Below are 21139 nucleotides of genomic sequence, written 5' to 3'. Positions count from 1 at the left end.
CAATGTAATGTACCTTTAATATATCCTTTTGCAGCTATTTCTGTGATTAAGATATATCACCTTTAAACTAGGCAGAAATTCAATCCTCCCTGAAGTATCTGCAACCAATGTGAATAGCAACAAAAGATAAGAAGGTAGATTGCTTTTTCATCAAAAGCAAAACTAAGGCCAACACAGAGGACAATTTTGAAAACAAAACTGGTCTCTCTTCCCATACATCTTGAACTCTGACTGATGGCTATGTGACCATGTCTTACAAGCCAGATTTTTTTTTCTTTTAAGAATAAAATTGGCTCATACCTGTAATCCCAGCACTCTGGGAGGCCGAGGCGAGCAGATGACCTAAGGTCAGGAGTTTGAGACCAGCCTGGCCAACATGGTGAAACCCTACCTCTACTAAAAATACAAAAAATTAGCTGGGCGTGGTGGCAAGCAACTACAATCCCAGCTACTAGGGAGGCTGAGGCAAAAGAATTGCTTGAACCCAGGACACGGAGGTTGCAGTGAGCCAAGATCGCACCATTGCACTCCAGCCTGGGTGACAAAAGCAAAATTCCATCTTGATAAAAAAAAAAAAAGAATAAGACAGGATTAATATCAAAATGCTTTCAAAAGCCCCATCTTATGGTCTTCAGAGCTGCTAATGCCTGAAAGTAGAAGGGAAGGACATTGAGGTTCAGAGCCTTATGCCAAGCCCAGACAGCATCCTGGTCTTTCAGCAGCAATGGGACAGTGCCGGTAAGAGCAAGGGGAAAAAAATAGTCTGGCAATAACAGGATATGGCCCCAATCCCGGCCAAGAATCAAACAACAAAAATTGCAATAGTTTAGACTTACAGCCGTGTCCAACCCTTTGAATGCAAGGACTTTTTGCTTAACTGTGGTGGTAGATATCATGAAAATTATGTACAGATCTTTAATTTTAATTTTTTTTTTAGCTCATGAGTTATCGTTAGTGTTAGCATATTTTATGTGTGCCCCAAGACAATTCTTCTTCCAGCATGGTCCAGGGAAGCCAAAAGGTTAGACACCCATGGTTTAGAGGATCATTCCACAGAACAGTTTTATACAACTCAAACAGGTAACTGTGCAACTTTGATTTTAACTAAAGAGGTACAGGTCATCAGCAGAGTCCACAATTCTAAGACCTGGTTTTCTGTCCTAAACAAATTCCTACTCACTCCTCACAATGCAAAAGTAACATTTTCCCATGATTTCATGATTTCAGAACAAAACATTACAACATTTAAAGACTGGACAAATAATAAGACCTTAATGTTATAATTTGCTAGGAATGATGCAAAATTAGAGAAAAATAATTCTTTCAACCAAAGTCAGCTGCTTCAAAATGTGTTGCTTACATCTCACTGAAGTCATTAAGGTAACATGTAAGTGTTGTATAACAATAATCCCAACTTTGAAAAAGAAAGACAAATTCAGTTTTGACTCAATTCTGCAGATTTTCACTGGAGACTGTGATCATCAAATGAAATACTACAGACTTCTCAATATACTACTTAGCTTAAGAAATCCCATAGTCAGCCAGGCACAGTGGCTCACTCGCGTAATCCCAACATTTTGGGAGATTAAGGAAGGCAAACTGCTTGAGCTCATGAGTTGGAGACCTGCATGGGCAACATGGCAAAACCCCATCTCTACAAAAAATACAAAAATTAACCAGATATGGTGGCACACGCTTGCGGTCCCAGTACTTAGGATGCTGATGTGGAAGGATCTCTTGAGCCCAGAAGATGGAGGTTGTAGTGAGCCGAGATCACACCACTGCACTCCACCCTGGGTCATGGAAGTAAAACCCTGTCACAAAAAAGAAAAGAGGAGAGAAGAGAGGAGAAAGAAAAGAAAAGAAAGAAAGAAAAATCCCATAGTCTACAATTTGTTATTTAAATATGTCTCTTAAGTACAGACTAGATCTCAGATTCTCGGTTTTTAAAACTCAAGGTATACTCTGGCTACAGACTGTAAGTTCACTGCCACTCCTCATCTTTGGTAATGTCGTAGTACAGCATCCACCTCCTCTTTTAAGCTGGCAGTGCCCTAAGCAAGGTGATCCTTCAAAGGGAGTGTAGGAAGACAGTTAACAGGCTTCCTTGGTGGAAGACAATTGGAAACAAGATTATAAGTAAGTACTTTATCCCTATGAGGCTAACAAACAAAACAAAACAGAGCAAAACAAAACAAAAACTATGGTGGTCTTTAGGGTTACAGGTTTTTGTTTGTTTGTTTGTTTTTAAGGCAGAGTCTCACTCACCCAGGTTGGAATTAAGTGGCACAATATCAGCTCACTGCAACCTCCGACCCTACCCCCTCCCCGGGGTCAAGCAATTCTGCCTCAGCCACCAGAGTAGCTGGAATTACAGGTGCCTGCCACCGCGCCCAGATAATTTTTTATTTTTAGTAGAGACAGGGTTTCACCATGTTTGCCCAGCTGGTCTCGAACTCATGACCTCAGGTGATCTGCCAGCTTCGGCCTCCCAAAGTGCTGGGATTATAGGCATGCGTCACCACACCAGGCCACAGGTTTTTCAATAAAAAAGATCAGCTCTCTAAAATGTGTATTAGGAATAAATCTTCCGTTTTACTAAATGCTATCACTGCAATCATAGGCCAATCATTCCCTAGCAACATTTTATGTAACCAAACAACAATGGCATAGATGCAAGGTACCACAGAGATAAGACAGGGGTTGGGAACTAACCCACCACTAGAATGTTCTCCTAAGTGTCACAAGTGCCACCTATGTAAAAGCTCTTATGCTTACTGCAGCTTGAGAGTGACCCCTACTGAGCTAGGATTCAAGACAGCTGGCAGGGCTGGTGAAAGTGTCAACTCCCCTATTTTGTACTCCTGGGGTTGAAAATCATCAATCACTCAGTTCTAACCAAGTCCACAAAGAAATGCAAAGGTATGGCTGAGCTGTAATGATGATGTTGGGGAAATCTATTTTAAACAGGAATAAAAAAGAAGGTGGGGGAGACATCAATGAAAGTTTTCATTCTGCTACTGTCTCTTCTAAACAGACTGTACTTTAAAGGATAGCATCTGTAATGAAGTAAATTCTTTGGGGGAATGGCCTGGTGGCTCAGGCTTGTAATCCCAGCACTTTGGAAGGTCAAGGCAGGCAGATCACTCGAGGCCAGGAGTTTATGACCAGCCTGGGCAACATGGTGAAACCCCTTTACTACTAAAAATACAAAAATTAGCCAGGTATGGTGGAGCAGGCCTGTAATCCCAGCTACTCAGGAGGCTGAGACAGGAGAATCGCTTGAACCCAGGAGACAGAGATTGCAATGAGCCAAGATTGTGCCACTGCATTCCAGCCTGGGCAACAAAGCGAGACTCTCTCAAAAAAAAAAAAAAAAAAGCTACTTTCCCACAAACATGTAAATACTTAATCTCTTGGTGATCAAGAGGATGTTAAAATTAAGTCAATGTGTATATAATTTTTTTTAAAAACGTACTTCCACATAAAAATCCTGGCCTTAATACTTGACACTAAAAAACAAAATCTTAGTAAAACAGTCCAAAATTTTCTGGGGGGAAGTTTGAGCTGTATAACATATTTAGGTCAGTCATTTTGCTTAAAAAATGTAACTTGTAACTTTATTGGAATGAATATGCTAACACATTTCTACTTGAAGAAAAAAAAAACTACATAGCTTCCATCTACAGATGGCTAGAATTCACCAATACTGTGTGCCTGAGCCCTGCCTTTTCTAGTTTCCACATTATGGAAACATCTTGCTTCACAGAAATTCTAACCTACTCCTATAAAAAATTGTCTGGGTACAGAGGGACCCCAATGTCTTCCAAATCCCTTTGCGTCTTGCCTTGATTCCTGATACTTTCTGAACCCCAAATACTCCACTAAAGACTTTAAACCATCCTAGACTAATCTTGCAATTAACTGTTGACCAAATTAGGAAAGTTTCCATGGTTCCAGGTGAAGGAATACCATTATCCTAGGCCTGCTCTTCTCTTCTCTGCTCTGTTTGTCTGAAACATATTCATCTAACAATTGCTACAGCTACTTCTGCCCAGTTCTACTCTTCAGTAAAGTTGTGATTTTTCAACTATTGTTTGAAGCTGCTTCTCAACTTAGTATCTTCAGTGGTCATGTGGAGTATAGGATCTTTTACTTGGATTCATCCCATGTGGTATTAGTTCTAGTTCTTTTTCTTCTTAAAGCCATGACTGAATTTTATGCTCATTCACCAAGTTCCTGTCTCCTGATTGAGGGAAATTTTCTGTTTTCAGTTCATTTGAAAAGCAGAAATTACTAACATATTCTGACTACAGTAAATTTTTACCACCTTAACAGTGGCAGCTCTGCTTATTTCTCCAAGTTTTCTTTGACAAAATATCATTCAGGTATCCCCAGGAGAGTTGGCTCTTCAAAACTGTAACATTATTTATAGTATTAAAATGCTTTAGGTCCACATTAAAGGTAATAAAACAGTATACCTAAGAAAAAACAGAGGTCAGACATGGTGGCTCCCGCCTATAATCCCAGCACTTTGGGAGGCCAAGACGGGCGGATCACCTGAGATCAGGTGTTTGAGACCAGCTGGGCCAACATGGTGAAACCCCATCTCTACTAAAAATATAAAAAGTAGCCAGGCCTGATGGTGTGCACCTGTAGTCCCAGCTACTTGGGAGGCTGAGGCAGAAGAATTGCTTGAACCCAGGAGGTAGAGGTTGCATTGAGCTGAGATTGTGCCACTGCACTCCAGCCTGGGCAACAGAGTGTGACTCCAAAAAAAAAAAAAAGAAAGAAAAAGGAAAGGAAAGAGAGAGAGAGAGAGAGAGAGAGAGAGAGAGAGAGAGAAAACATGTATTTCACCATACCTCCCCACTGCATTAACCTCATAACCACCACTAGAATCCACCATTAACATTTTCAATATCTCCCTAAAAGTTTAATCTCACATGCCCTCTCATTAAGCTCTATCCTGATTCCCTTTAAAATCTGCTAACTTGATAGCACCTAAAATCCTATGTACTGTGAAATCAATTCCAAAAAGGCCTAAATGGCTTTGGAGAATAGGGACACTGTTTCAATCACCATAACAAAAACTTGAGTAGCTATGTTGGGCCTTCACATTCACACCATTATCTACCAGGTAGAATCCTCTTTTGTAAAATGTACTGTTGAATTCATGGAAAATAATAAGTAACAAAAAGCCTTCAACAAAAGTAAGGTATTTTCACCTCTAAGTCCTACAGCATAAACTCAAAGGAAGTTATAATCGGTCTTCAGCAAATTTAACGAATACTTCTAGATGACAAGAAAAAGCATACATACATACATGCCCAAATCGAACTTGATTCTTTGACACAATTCTTCTAATAATCAATTTGATAAACTACAAACTGAGATACTGTAGAAAAAGGTTAATGTTGCTACAGATACCTAGATATTCTTTACTTTTATAAGTTATAAAAGAATACAACTACACCCATCTTTACCAAAAACTAGTCACAGCAGTTGGTTTTTCTTTGAACAAAAACAACCATTCAGGTTCAGTTTTTAACTCTTCATTAAAATCAAACTCCACCCAAAAAAGCGTTCTAATGACATTTTAATATATTGCACACTTTTACATCGTCACTGGTAACTACAATGTAAATAACATGTTCATAGTTCAAAACAGAACTGAACTGATTCAACATTAAAGACTTTAAAATTCCTTGGTTACTTACTTTGGTGACCATGGCTTTTTTTTAAATTATAGTTTTTTCCTAGAAACCAGTTATTTTAACTAAAGCACTGTATTTACATGGCACAATGTTGGTCTTTTCCCACCAGATGTCTTTTTGACTTACTTAGAGTTACTGATCCTGCAAGATGCTCACAATATAATGGTGAGTTAAAGAAGCAAGTTACAAATCAGTATATACAGTAAAAACCCATTTTTGTAGAAAGGTGATTTATATGTATGTGCACATGTGCATGCAAGTGTCCATCCATATAAGCACAAGCATATACACCAAAAAGTTAACAATGAATGTCTCTGGATATGAAATTACTGCTTTTATTCTTTTCGATACTTACATTTTTGGTATCAAAAATTTAGAAAATACAAATACTACTTCATCAATGGGAGAAAACATCATTTAATAACCGGAGTGTCCCTTCAGTACAAGGCATTAATTACATTTCTAGGAGAGTGTTGTTGAATGAAGGAATCATATTATAAGCATCCTCCAGTATGCAAAAGTTTCATATTAGTAATATGTATACCTATCAAATAGTAATTGTAAATTGTAACATATAGAATTATATAGGGAAAAAGTAAAACTAGACTGCCTTCCTTTAATGCCATTCCCTTCTCCTCCAGGAATAATTACTCTTGATGTGCACCAATCAGATTGTTTTGTATTACCCATACGTATGATGAGTTTGTTTATTTTTAGATAAGTGGAATCATGGTATACAACTGTTCTTTGATTCCCTCTGCCTCTCTTCCCCTGCTTAACAGCATACTTTGGAATTCCTATGTCAGTGTATATAGTTGTAGGTCTATCCAAGAAGCTTTTCTTCTTTTTTTCTTTAATAGCTTAATGGTATTCCACAGTATAAACTATCATTTTTTAAATCATTCCCCTACTGATGGCTATTTAGCATACTGCCAAATTTTCACTGTTATAAACAGTTTCATGGCAGTGAAACCTTATACATAGTTTTATACACAGGTGATATTCCCCAAGAATTGTTTTCTAATAAAATTTTTGGGTCAAAATATATGCACATTTAAAAATGAGATAATTGTGGTATTCTTCAGCAAAGAGTTATACGTGTGCACTCTCATTAACAGTGTATGAGAGTGCCTATTTGTTAAAAGTGGATATTAAGTTCCTGCCAATCTGTCTGGTGAAAAATGGTTTGCATTTCCATAACAGCCAAAGTGAATTTGAACATCTTTTCTTTTTTATTCACCACTACTGCTTTTCCTGGGAAATGCCCATGTATAATATTCTGCCACTTTTTGCTTTTTGTAGTGGGTACCTTTCTCTTATTGATCTGTAGGAGCTCTTTATATATTATGGATATTATGCAGTAGAAACCCTTTTATCTAATGTGATTTGGAACAACTGGTTACATAATTTAAAAGGTGAATTTCAGGTAAATGATCATAAAAAATATGCATGGCAAACACTGCATCTTCATTTCATCAGTGTATATATATATACTCATTCACCAAACTTTTTGTGTATGTAGTTTCGGTTTATTTATTTTGGGAGGGCTTTTTTGTTTGTTTTTTGTTTTTGAGACAGGGTTTTGCTCTGTTGCCCAGGCTGGAATGCAGTGGTGTGATCTTATCTCACTGCAACCTCTGCCTCCCAGGTGCAAGCTATTCTCCCACCTCAGCCTCCCAAGTAGCTGGGACTACAGGTGTACATTACCATGCCTGGCTTTGTTTTTTGGAGATAGAGTCTCACTCTGTCACCCAGGGTGGAATGCAGTGACGTTGAGTTATCGTGGTTCACTGCAACCTCCACCTACTGAACTCAAGCAATCCTCCCTCCTCAGCCTCCCCAGTAGCTGGAACAACAGGCACATGCCACCATGCCCAATTAATTTTTTGCATTTTTTGGGCTGGGTGTGGTGGCTCACGCCTGTAATCCCAGCACTTTGGAAGGCCGAGGTGGGCAGATCACTTAAGGTCAGGCATTCAAGACCAGCCTGGCCAACATGGTGAAACCTCATCTCTATTAAAAATACAAAAATTAGCCAGGTGTGGTGGTGGGTGCCTGTAATGCCAGCTACTCGGGAGGCTGAGGCAGGAGACTCATTCAAATCCATGAGGCAGAGGTTGTAGGTGATCTGAGATCATCCCACTACACTCCAACCTGGGCAAGAGCGTGAGACTCCAACTCAAAAATAATAATTTTTTTGTATTTTTTGTAGAGATGGGGTTTCACCATGTTGCCCAGGCTGGTCTCAAACTCCTGGCCTCAAGAGAGCTGCCTACCTTGGCCTTCCAAAGTGCTGGGATTATAGGTGTGAGCCACTGTACCTGACCTGGGTTTGTTGTTTTGTTTGGTTTTGTTTTGTTTTAATTTAAAGACAGGATCTCACTCTGTCTCCCAGCGTGGAGTGCAGTGATGTGATCATGACTCACTGCAACCTTGACGTCCTGGTCTCAACTCATCCTCCTGTCTCAGCCTCCTGAGTAACTGGGACTATAGGTGTGTGCTACCATGCCCAGCTGTTTTTTGTTTGTTTGTTTGTTTTATTTTTTTTGAGTCAGGATCTTGCTACATTGCTCAGGCTGGTCTTGAACTGGCTTTAAGCAATCCTCCTGCCTCGGCCCCCCAAAACGTTGGGATTACAGGCATGAGCCACCATTCCAACCTCAGACTTTCTATATGGGGCCAAGAGGCCAAGACCATTTTCTCTAACTCCTGGCCTACTGATTTTAAAGAAATTTAAATTAAATTAGCTAGGCACAGTGGCTCATGCCTGTAATCCCAGCACTTTGGGAGGCCAAGGTGGGCAGATCAACTGAGGTCGGGAGTTTGAAAGCAGTCTAACCAACATGGAGAAACCCTGTCTCCACTAAAGATACAAAATTAGCTGGCGTGGTGGCACGTGCCTGTAATCCCAGCTACTTGGGAGGCTGAGACAGGAGAATCGCTTGAACCCAGGAGGTGGAAGGTGAGGTAAGCTGAGATCATGCCATTGCACTCCAGCCTGGGCACCAACAAGAGTGAGACTCAATCTCAAAAAAAAAAAAAAAAAAAAGAAAGAAAGAAAGAAAGAAACTCAAATTAAATGTTTAAGATAAAAATTTGTCGAGCACGGTGGCTCACGCCTGTAATCCCAGCACTTTGGGAGGCCGAGGTGGGTGGATTACAAGGTCAGGAGTTCGAGACCAGCCTGGCCAACGCAGTGAAACCCTGTCTCTACTAAAAAAAAAAAAAATTAGCCAGGCATGGTGGCGTGCACCTGTAGTTCCAGCTACTTGGGAGGCTGAGGCAGGAGCATCGCTTGAACCCAAGAGGCAGAGGTTGTAGTGAGCCGAGATCGCCCCACTGCACTCCAGCCTAGGAAATAGAGGGAGACTCCATTTCAAGAAAAAAAAAAAAAAACTCAAACAACGTAAAAGACATCTGAAAAGTAATGTGAGTATAAAACCTTTTGAAGTTTTTGTATTTTTTCAAGATACCTCGCATAGCTATCTTACATCTAACTGGACAGTATTTTCTTTTAGGCAACTTGCTTTCATTAACTCTTCTCAAAACAATTTGCTTTATCATAATGAATCTAATGTAACCATCACTCAGCTTTAACAATTATCCATATGTGCTAAATTGTATTTCTTCCATACTACCCACAACCCACCTCCATCCCTCATCCCTTGTATAATATGAAGCAAATTCCAGACATCATATTATTTCACTTATAAGTTTTCAGTAAAAAGAACTCCAATTTCCCCCACTCATACTACGTTGGGTTACAAAATATTAAACAAATTACATTTTAAAAGCAAATACAACCAGGCCGGGCACGGTGACTCACGCCTGTAACCGCAGCACTTTAGGAGGCTGAAGTGGGTGGAACACTTGAAGTCAGGAGTTCAAGACCAGCCTGGCCAACATAGCGAAACCCCATCTCTACTAAAAATAAAAAAAAATAGCTGGGCATGGTGGCAGGCTCCTGTAATCCCAGCTATTTGGGAGACCGAGGCAGGAGAATGACTTGAACCCAGGAGGTGGAGGTTGCCGTGAGCCAAGATCACGCCACTGCACTACAACCTGTGTGATGAGAGCGAAATTCCATTTCAAAAAAAAAAAAAAAAAATACAACCAACATATACAGGTTTAGTAATTAAAAGAAAAATCTACTGTGATATGTACACAAGCACACTGGAGTACTGGAGATCAACCAACTAATAGCAACTATTCAGTATACACTGTATTTTACAATGGAAATAAAAATTATTCAAGGTGGTGAGTCAATTAAGCGGAGGTCAATTAAAGCTTCTACTGTACATGTAAAAGCTTTTTTTTTGAGACAGGCTCTATGACCCAGGCCAGAGTACAGTGGTGCAATCACAGCTCACTGCAGCCTCGACCTCCCAGGCTCAAGGGATCTTCCCACTTCAGCCTCTGGAGTAGCAAGGACTACAGGCACATGCCACCATGCCTGGCTTTTTTTTTTTTTTTTTTTTTTTTTTTTTTTTTTTTTTTTTTTTTTTTGGTAGAAACAGGGTCTCACTATGTTGACTCCTGGGCTCAAGCAATCTTCCCACCTTGGCCTCCCAAAGTGCTGGAATTATAGGGGTGAGCCACAACGCCCGGCCATCACTTGTCTTTTTAATTGGGTTATGATGTATTATGCTTTCCAGAAGATTTTATTTTAATATATACTTAGATTTTTTAAAAATATTCTTAAATTATTTTGTGTATGATGAGAGACAGAGATTTATTACTTTCTAAAAACATAGCCACCTGTCTTTACTCAATTTTCATTTCAACATCACACTTAAAGCATTTAAAAGAACTAAAGTGTCGACTTCTTAGTTATAAAAAAGGAAGTTGTATAAACAAAATAATAAACCAACAGTCTAAGTTTAGTTTGATAGGCTCTTACTATTACGTACTTAAAGATTACATGGCAGTTTCAGGAGCAAAAACTCTTACCATGCCTGGCTCTCTCATTACCACTATGGCTCACAACAGGATCTCCAAAAGACATCACAGACTGCATAGTCTATCTGCAGCTTACTGGTCGCCACACTTGCAAATTTACATTTACATTTAAATAACCCACACTTAACAACAAAATCAACCATCTCCAACTCTCTATGCATTCCTTATTGCTACTCCCAGACCACAGTGCTTTGGAGACTTAGTAAAGAAAATGAATGCACTCTCCTGAATCATAATATCGCCTGAAAATGTAACCAGAAAGTATAAAAAGTCAGGGTAGTTTGTTAAATTTTGTTTGCGCACGTGCGTGTGAGCGTACATGCGTACATGGAATCAACAATTTAGAAAGTTACCTTATCTTTGGAGTGAGCAAACTTTTCCTGTAAAGGTCCAGAGAGTAAATTGGCCGCACAGGCCATAAGGTCTCTGTTTCAGCTCTGATGTTGTATTGTGAATGCAGCCAGAAAATACATAAATGAATGGACGTGGCTATATTCCAAGAGAAGTTTATTTACAAAAACAGGTGGTGGGCAGGATTTTGCCACAGGCAGTATTTTGCCAGCCCCTGCCTTATACCAATGTTTTCTCTTTTTCAAATAAGAATCTACTTCCCTCATTTCACACATATTTGAGTAAATATAGTAAACTGAAGGGAGAAATAATTTCAGTACTGCTTTACAGAAATGAATATTCTCAAAACTAATCACTAACCTTTTCCTATAAGTCCTTCTCATATGAGCACATACATTTTTGAAAATATAAACTGTAAGCATAACCTTGAACCTAATATTTATTTCAAAAGACAGTTTTGAATGTTATGTAGCTGCTATAAAAGGAATAATGCAGTCTAGACAGTCAAATACAATGATCTTTTATTCATTATTCTCATAATCAACAGTGAGTAGAAAAGTCTGCTCAATACATGGTCATGAATCATAACTTCACTACTCAAAATGTAGAATTAGACTTTCAAAGTACATTTAAATGAGAATACAAATTTGTTCTTTGGATTACTTACCAAAATCCTTGATGAAAAATGATAGAGTTTTGCCAAAATATTTTTAATTTAGAAAGTGAAACCAAGAACCTCTTTTGCATATCATACATCTATTTAATTTTAAATACAAATTTTAATGTTGCATTTGACAGCCTGGTGAGGTAGACATTATATTTTTAAGGCAGCCATTTTAATATAGGGAAAGCATGTGTGAATATGTATTAACACTCTAATCCATCAAGGCCACTTGTTCACAGAATATATTTGAGCTCTAAAACTGTTGAAAGAAAATGCTCAAATAGCTTACAGAAATAATGGATGTTATTCAGAACAGAAAGGAATAAAATTAAATAACAAAAGTTCCTAAGATTTCTTGACACCAAAAGCACAGCCCATAGAGAAAACATAATAAACTGGACCTCATCCAAATTAAAGCCTTTTTCCTCTGTGAAATTCCCTGTGAAAAGGTTGGAAAGAGAAGTTACGGACTGGGAGAACATAATTTCAAACCACTGCCTGACAAATGATTAGTGTAAAAAATAAAGAACTCTTAAAACTTACCAGGTTAAAAAAAATCCAAATAGAAAATGGACAAAAGATATGAACCAACATTTCACTGAAGAAGATAGAGATACCAAATAAACACATGGAAAGAGGATCAATATCATCAGCCATCAGAAAAATACAAATTAAAACTAGAAGGAAATATCACTGCACACCTATCAGAATAGCTAAAATAAAAAATAGTAACACCACCAAATGTTAACAAGGATGAGGAACATTCACACATTGCTGGTGGGAATGTAAAATGGTCCAGCCATTCTGGAAAACGGATTGGCAGTTCCTTAGAAAACTAAACATGCAAGTGCTATACCACCTAAGAGGTAGACTCTTGGGCATTTATCTAAGAGAAACAGAAATTTATGTTCACACAAAATCCTGTAAACAATTGTTCATATGAGTTTTATTCATAATAGGCAATAAATAAATAAGCAAAACAAATAACAAAAACCCTGGAAACATCAGATGCCCTTCAACAGGTGACTGGTTAAAGAAAATGCAGGACATCCGTATCACGGAATACTACTCAGCAATGGAAAGGAACAAGCTATTGATAATGGGTACATTCCCTGCACTAATCTCCAGGGAATTATGCTGAGTGAAATAAAGCCAGTCTCAAAAGGTTATATGCTGTGTGATCCCATTCATATAAGCATTTTTGAAATGACAAAATTATAGACATGGAAAACAGATCAGCAGCTGCCTGGAGTCAGGGAGGAAGGGAAATGACTACATCTATAAAAAGACAACAAAAAGGATCCTTGTGGTGATGCAATTGTTCTGTATCTTGACTGTGGTGGTGCACATATGAATCTACATGTGATAACATTATGTAGAACTAAATACACACATGCAGATGACTGCATTAAAACTGACAAAATCTGAATATCTGAGTAAGGTTGATGGATTGTATCCATTTCAATTTTGTAGTTATGATGTTACACTATACTTATGCATGAGGTTACTACTGGGGAAAATTAGATAAAGCATATTATTTCTCACAACTGTATGTGAATCTACAACTACCTCAAAATAAAAAGTTAAAAGGGAAAGAAAGGGTACATAAGACCAGCCAGTGGTAAAAGTGGAAAAACAAAGCTTTTATTTTTGCTAAAGGCTCAGCAATTGAAAGTGAAAGGATGAAGAAAAAAGTAATGTCAAAGAATCCACAGGCTACAATTAATAGAGTCATCTCTTCCTTCCCGATGGATCCTTAACTTCTCCAGAATTTTGTTTGTCTTTGATTTGACTGTTGTTTTTAATAAAAGTAAACTGCATGTACATCTGTCTCTCCACATGCCCCACAACCATCTCCATCAGCCCAAAGTATAAACTCATAGGGTAAGGTTTGTCTTCTTAACCATCATGTCCTGATGGCCTGGCATAAAAGAAGTGACAGATGAAGGAACAAGATAGTTGAATGATTAATAAATGAATGAGCTGCTCTCATATTCTTTTAAAGTCCCTAGCCAATTACAGTTGTAAGGCAGTATCTACACATTCCCTTATAAATTTCTAAAGGCCATGGATGTTTAAAAAATAGTGTGATATAACACACATTTTACTTGCAAGCAGAAATTAACATAATACCCGACATTTGTAAAACGCTTCTGAGTTTGCCGGGTGCAGTGGCTCACGCCTGTAATCCTAGCACTTTGGGAGGCTGAGGTGGGTGGATCACCTGAGGTCAGGAGTTCAAGACCAGCCTGGCCAACATGGTGAAACCTCATCTTAAAAAAAAAAAAAAAAAGTAAAATGCTTCTGAGTTTATATACTTTCACATACAGTAATTTATTTTATCAGGATAAATTAAGAACTAAGCATACCTAAATCGAAACCACTACACAGAAACCTTTGAGAAAAACATTCTAGTCAACTGGTATAACAGGGTATATGACAGCCTTAATGCAAATTGCATTGTATGTGTGTGTACACATATATACACATATATGTGTATATATATTTGTCACATATATAAGAATATAGCATTCAAATTGGGGAACTTGTGGATCATTTCAACAACCATAAAGACGCTTATTTTACAAAGGCAAAAACTAAGAGAGGTGAAGTGACTTGTTCAAAGTTATATATCTAACTAGAGCTGGGTCTAGAACCTGAGCCTCTCCAGAGTTCCAATTCATTTCTCTTGTCATTGAATTGGACAGGACTCTTCTTTCTCCACTCATCTCACCCCTACCAAAAATGCTGAAAGAAATATCTTAATCTAAATCACTTGCGTGTTTTTTTTAACTAAGGGATTTTCAAAAAAAAAAAACACAAAACGGAATTTACTCGAGTTTTCAATTGCTGTATTACATCTTCCATGGACTTTTAGTTATCAAATTACTTCTTATAACAGGACAATAAGGTACTTTATTCTAAAGTACTGACAGTTTAATATTTCATCCCCCACCTAAATGGGAGAGAGTGTTAATTCTAACAGGAGTCTTACATGTCTTACACTTTAGCAGTTTCGATCAAAAGATGAGTTATTTTACAATTTAAGGCAGAGGCCTTACACTATTAAAATCTTGATTGACATGTTCAATGGCAGGCAGTACCATCATTGAATCTCCTCCTGCTGCCTTATATATCAAGAACATTTAAAAGTCTTTCTTATTAGAGGCAACATAAAAGAAAAACTAAAGTGACAAGCAACTATGAGAAATAGGCTTTAATCAGGTTAAATTTGCATTATGCAGCCTGCATGAATTTAGAGGTCCTAGAATCAGAACACTAGAAGGAACCCTAGTTATGCTCTAGTTCAACAGACTGATTTTTGCAGAAGAGAAAACTGAAGCGCTGAGACCATTAACTAACAAAGCAGAGGAAACTGAAGCGCTGAGACCATTAATAAAGCAAACCGCTTACTTTTCCAAAGGGATTCACTTCAGTGCCATTTTACTATTATTTTGCATCTCACTGTTGTTTCTCAGGGCGATGACTGACCTTTTTTTAGGTGAAAAGAGCGAACAGAGCAAATGAATTTCAAGAGGGTGAAAAAAATGCCTTTGAAGGAGGAGATGCTGGAGTGAAGAGGAGAAATGACGTCTTATTTAAAATATGTAACCCCTTGATGGGGTTAAACAATGAATCATATTCTCCTAGATTTTTCTGTGTCGTTAGACATCAGCCACAGTTCTTTTGGGCACTCAAACGAGAGGAAGAGGAAGTGAATAAAGCTCATGCTAAATATATAGCACCCACCGAAGGCAGGGATGTAGACCGAGAGAACGGTGAAAGGAAGGAAAGCATGCTTCACCAGGATCCAGATGTGTGCTAACATACCTAAACCTACAGAAGCAAGGAAGATATCCGAAGCAAGGAAGACATCGTAAGCAAGGGCATTCCTCAAATTCGAGAGGGCGGATGCTTCTAGGGCCAGAAAGACTCCCTGGCCCTCAGTTACAGAGCGACTGGGAGGGTACAAAATGGAGTTGAGGTTTAGGGGCACCCTAAAGGTCGTTTGGAGGTCTAGCAAGCAGTTGGTGGTCTCTTCCGGAAAGGGCCGTGGCAAAGCCTAGTACCCCGATCAGGAAGATGACTTCTGGCCCTCAGGGTGCGGTGAGCGGCAGTAAGAGGCAGGCTGGGGTCCCGAGGACCCCAGACTCCATCACAGGAGCAGATACAGTGACCTCGAGAATCTTCCCGGCCCCCGTGAGGCGGGAGGATAGACCGCCCTGGCTCAAGAAAAAAAACGAGCCGATTCCGGGAACTGGAATGCCCACCCAACCTACTCCCGGCTCAGGTGAGGTACGCCAGCCCCCCCGGAGATGGGGCCCTGGTACCGACAGGACAGGGGTTCCGGGGCCGCAGCCTCCCCAGCCAGGGATACTCACCGGAGGAGCTGCCCACCGCGTCTTCGCAGCCGGCACTCGGGAAGCTAGCAAAAAGGAGCCGCGTGCCCGCTAGCGCTGGGACTAGTAGGAGCCCGCCGCGGAGGCCGGAGAAAAAGCCGCAGCGCCGCGCGCGCACCCAGACAGCCAACGGAGGCGGGGCGCGGCGCGAGCCCGGAAAAGACGCGCCCGGAGGGGCGGGCGGAGCGGGGGCGCGCGGTGGTGTGGCAGAGCCAGCCGAATCGCGGGCGGTTGACGGCTCGGCCCACCCACGCGCCCGCCCCCGCTCGCCGGGGACGTCAGCCGAAAAGGCGGAGCCGAGCGGGCTTCCTGGGGCGCGGGAGGGGGTCTGCGGGGAACGCGAGGCGGCTAACGGCTCGCCGCAAGTTGTTTCTCTGGCTGACGAGTCGTTTCTGTCAGGCTCGCTGCTGGTGTGGTTGTTTCGGAAGGTCCTTGCGCCTAATTGTAGTGAGGAGCAGGACTGGCCCACGCCCTTACCTGCGGCTTGCTTCGCAGAACTCCACCCCTCGAGTGGATAAAAGTTCCCCTCGAGTCATCTTCCAGTTGCTCTCAAAAGATACTCATGTTTGGATTTCACTGCTCCTCATTTAGAGAGCTATCTTAACGCTGACTAAAAGCATCTTGCACCTGTAAGCCTGAGCTAATGCCTCTCATCCATTTATCTTGCCTGTCACTGTGTTAAGATCCCCACTCTCTCCCACTAATGAAATATCACAGGGACGCAGAATTTTCACGTTTTCTTCCATTTCCACGATGGTTTCATGGCGAAAGAGCCCCCAACTGATAAGGAAAAGTCACCGCAGCTTTGTGACATCTTACTGGCCCTGATCATTGCTTATAAGCCAGTCATACGAATGTTGTTACAACAGATGCAAGAAACTGCCATTAAACATTAAATTCCAGCGAACTATCTGAGGACTTCAAAAGGGACAGACCATAATTGCAAATGAGCCCTGATAAACTGCCAAGAATATATCACCCAAAAAAATAAATCTCAATAATTCTTCCAGTTCCCTGATGCGTAATGGCGAGCTAGCTTCCTGGTCCTGATGGTAATTGACATTTCACTTCGCTTGCTGATTTCCATTTTCCCACAGAATTACCAGTTGTGCGTGTATGTATGTGTGTGTGTGTATATATATATATATACATATACACACACACACACAGAAAATGCCTTACCACCTGAGATTACAGACTAGAGTAGTTCTTAAACTTCAATGTGCATCACAATTTTCTGGAGTGCTTGTTAAAATGTGGGTTCCTGGAACTACAACTCCCAAATATTTTGATGCTGATCTGGGTAGGGATAAGAAATTTGAATTTTTAATAAGCAGCCCAGGTGACACTACGAGTGGTTAGCTGAGACCACAGAGCTACAGTTTTTGTGTGTTACTACTCTAAAGCCGTATTACCAATTCAATTTCCAACAGACCCACCCACTTACATTATAATATACCTATAAATATTGCTAAGACAGTCATGTAGCTTCCTTTTTCAAGATTGACCTAGAAAGTTCAGTACTTCAAACAACGAGTTTGTCATGTTTATTTTATGAAATCTTGTTTTATACCAGCAATAAGCAATCATTTGTCAGGTATATAATTCACTGGGTAACTATGATGTGTAGAGCACTGTCACCTACAGTTGGGTTAACACAAATGAAATCGAAGAAATGACTATCCCTGCTCTCAACAAAGTTAGTGTCTAGTTGTGGAATTAAAATATAAACATAATACAAACCCAGTGTAGCACATAAATTGATGTGTTGGATGAAGAAGAAAAAGAACTTGTAATTAAAGGGTACTTTTGCCAGTTTCCTTTATTATCAGTCTCTTAGCCCAGACATTTTCAATTAGGTAATTTCCTCTGAACAGAGTCTTCAGCTTACTGAAATTTCTCCACCTCTACAAGATATAAAGGAAAGAAATCACTATGGCCTGAAACTATCCGTTTTTTGGTATAAGAATGTGTGTATGATATACATATAGGTATATTTATCAGACCAAGAAACTACTTGGATTTTCAAGATCTCTTATTACTTGAACTTTTCATTAGTGTGTACAGTTCTGGCTGTCTTCATCACCTACCACATCTCACCTTCTTCCACATTTAACAGCACCCAAATTGAAGAGGAAAGAAGAACTATATGTCCAAAAAGGAAACCAAGTATAACCACGCTATTTCCAGCTTTTCCTTTTTCAGAGACAAAACAAACCTTGCTTAATTTCTTGTCATCAGAAACCTTCCAGAAATTACTACCCAGGAGCAAAATATTTCCCAAGCAGCTGTCTGGCATTTTAAAGAGAACATTTGGAATGTTGTTTATTAGTTAGGAAGATATGGTATTATTATCTCTATTTCACAGATGAAGAAATATATGCAGATTATGTGACTCATCCAGTCACACAACTAACTAGTAACAGAGCCTCAATTTCCTACTACGCTGCTTATGACTCCTAGACCAGGGTGCCTGCTGCTGCATCAAGCTGCCTCTGTAATGAGTCCTATCCAGAACTATCAACCCAATTAGAAATAAAGTAGATAAACATATGGAAATGGAAGAGTTAGGGAAATGTACAATGCAATTGACAGATTCAAAATACAATGTAATAAGTACTAAAAGCAGGAGAATTAGTCTATTAGAAGCCAAATAGAATTTAAAGGACAGCTCTGTTAACAGGCACTGATATTTAGGTCTTGCCTGTTTTATTATTCTGTAACAAGAAGCTGAAACAGATAGCCAGGCTGCTCTTGGCATTAGTTATTTATGGAAGGGCAGAAAACAACTGTTCTTCATTGACTGTGTAACAAGCTTTTGCATGTTAAACTTCACGGGTTTGTGGAATAATAATAATTTCTCTCTGGTCCAACTACAAGCAACAGGACTTCATAATAATATTTGCATTGACAAGTTGTGTTAGATTTTGTCGTTAACAAACCTTATTTTTTGCAGACCCAACAACCAGGCCAAATATTGTCTTTAGTGGCTTGTGTGAAACAACCAGCGAAATCAGAAACCTAGGCAGATGATCTCATTGTGAACATAAATAATAACCTAAGCCACTCCTTTCGAAAATGATCAAAGGCATAATAGCTACATCTAAATGTTTTTTTTTTTTTTTTTTTTTGAGACGGAGTTTCGCTCTTGTTACCCAGGCTGGAGTGCAATGGCGCGATCTCGGCTCACCGCAACCTCCGCCTCCTGGGTTCAGGCAATTCTCCTGCCTCAGCCTCCTGAGTAGCTGGGATTACAGGCACGCACCACCATGCCCAGCTAATTTTTTGTAGTTGTAGTAGAGACGGGGTTTCACCGTGTTGACCAGGATGGTCTTGATCTCTTGACCTTGTGATCCACCCGCCTCGGCCTCCCAAAGTGCTGGGATTACAGGCTTGAGCCACCGCGCCCGGCCTAAATGTTATTTTTAAGAAATGATTCGTTTTGTCAAAATAACCACTTCTTTTCGTTCTGGCATATTTTGCAGGTTTTTAAATTAATGGAAACACCAAAACAAACAGACATTTAAAGCACCGGATAGGAAGACATAGTATTGTATGGAGTCAGGCCTTTCTAAATTAATCTGTCAAGACAGTGTGGTTCACATCAAAATCCCAGGAGTGTTTTAATGAAAGTTAACTTCAGTTTCTCTCATGAAACTCCTTATTTGTCCATTTTAAAGATAACTCCAACCCCCCTAAAAAAAATCCTCCACAGTTGTGCTTGAAAATTGTTTTTCCAACCTTCCCATAAGGGATCAAAAATAACAAAATATTTTTATTATCCATAAGGCCATGAGCAAGTGAAAAATCTGCTGTGGTTGTCATCAAATCTATAAGAAAGTTGCCTTTGGTATGTTTTTGCCCACTCTCTGTAGTGATTCTAGCCTAGTAATATTATGAAAAAGGATAGGTCATCAATATCATCACTTGGCTTAAATCTCTCTTTATTATCTTTTCCCTTTAACATACAAAAAAACTTCCAATATGTCCTATTCTTAAAAGACTAGTAAAATAACAAAATTTTAAGGTGTCCCTTACTGAAAATCTTCGACTATTAGTGCTGGGAGGCCATTTAGAAGCAGAGTAGCAGGATGGAAACCATATGGGCTTTGGACTTAAGCCAAACACCCTAGACCAAGTTATATAACATTTGCCAGAGCCTCTGCCTCTTCTGTAAATTGTGGATAATAATGGTACCTCATTCATAAGGCTCTTCTGAGGGAGGATTAAATGAAATCATGCTTGTAAAATTCCTGATTTATGGCAAGTGTGTATAAAATGATGGCTATTAATTACCCAGTTCAACCTCTTCATTTCACAGATGAGAAAAATGAAGCTAAACCAGAACAGTTGTCTTTCTCTAGATTCTCCTAATTATTGCGTACTTTCTTTCTTTTTTTTTTTTTTTTTTTTTTTTCGAGACAGAGTCTTGCTCTGTCGCCCATGCTGGAGTGCAGTGGCGTGATCTCAGCTCACTGCAACCTCCACCTCCCGAGTTCAAGTGATTCTCCTGCTTCACCCTCCCAAGTAGCTGGGATCACATGCACGTGCCACCACACCTGGGTAATTTTTTTTGTATTTTTAGTAGAGACGGAGTTTCAACGTGTTAGCAAGGACGGTCTCGACCTCCTGACCTCATGATCCAACCGGCTTGGCCTCCCAAAGTGCTGGGATTACAGGCGTGAGCCACCGAACCCAACCTTGAGTGACTTTCTTTATAGCTGTGGACTAAATTCCTTGAGAAGTGGTCTACTGCCACTTCATTCACTAAATCACTATGTGACCTCCAAGTTAATCTCCATTCCCATCAATCCTACAATTCTTCCTATTGCTAATGCCTTTTATGAAATAGACAAACCCCATAATTATATTTAAATAATTATGGGACTATGGGACTGCACAAACCTTTGGACATTTATTTAAAGCATCACTCTTCAAATTAAAATTCTGTAATAAAACTGTCTGCTTCACTTGGACCCTGTGTGGCCGGCCCCATGGTACTAGCCAAGCATTGTTATTCAAATAAAACATTTTTTAAAAATATGTTT

The 21139-nt window shown here is 39.6% G+C and overlaps 1 protein-coding gene and 1 pseudogene across 7 annotated transcripts in view; one reads left to right on the top strand and one right to left on the bottom strand.

Moving 5' to 3' along the window:
- ACSL4 (acyl-CoA synthetase long chain family member 4) overlaps positions 1 to 16317 on the bottom strand; it is an 87926-nt gene extending 71609 nt beyond the window's left edge. For 2 of the 6 annotated variants that reach the window (XM_032250857.1, XM_032250855.1), the window contains exon 1: positions 16074 to 16317. The gene's annotated coding sequence lies outside the window, so the exon portion shown is untranslated. The remainder of the gene's footprint in view (positions 1 to 16073) is intronic. The other 4 variants (XM_032250854.1, XM_032250853.1, XM_032250851.1 and 1 more) reach the window with 4 other exon arrangements.
- On the top strand, positions 15369 to 18012 carry LOC116531866 (annotated as a pseudogene). Its single transcript, XR_004260628.1, has one exon. The product of XR_004260628.1 is annotated as a translation initiation factor IF-2-like (transcript).
- Positions 18013 to 21139: the final 3127 nt, after the last annotated feature.

Source organism: Sapajus apella, unplaced genomic scaffold (genome assembly GCF_009761245.1).
Source record: "Sapajus apella isolate SASKATOON/1434 unplaced genomic scaffold, GSC_monkey_1.0 scaffold73, whole genome shotgun sequence".
Taxonomy (NCBI): Eukaryota; Metazoa; Chordata; class Mammalia; order Primates; family Cebidae; genus Sapajus; species Sapajus apella.
The sequence above is the reverse complement of the archived record's forward strand: the minus strand, read 5'-3'. Positions and strand labels throughout refer to the sequence as shown.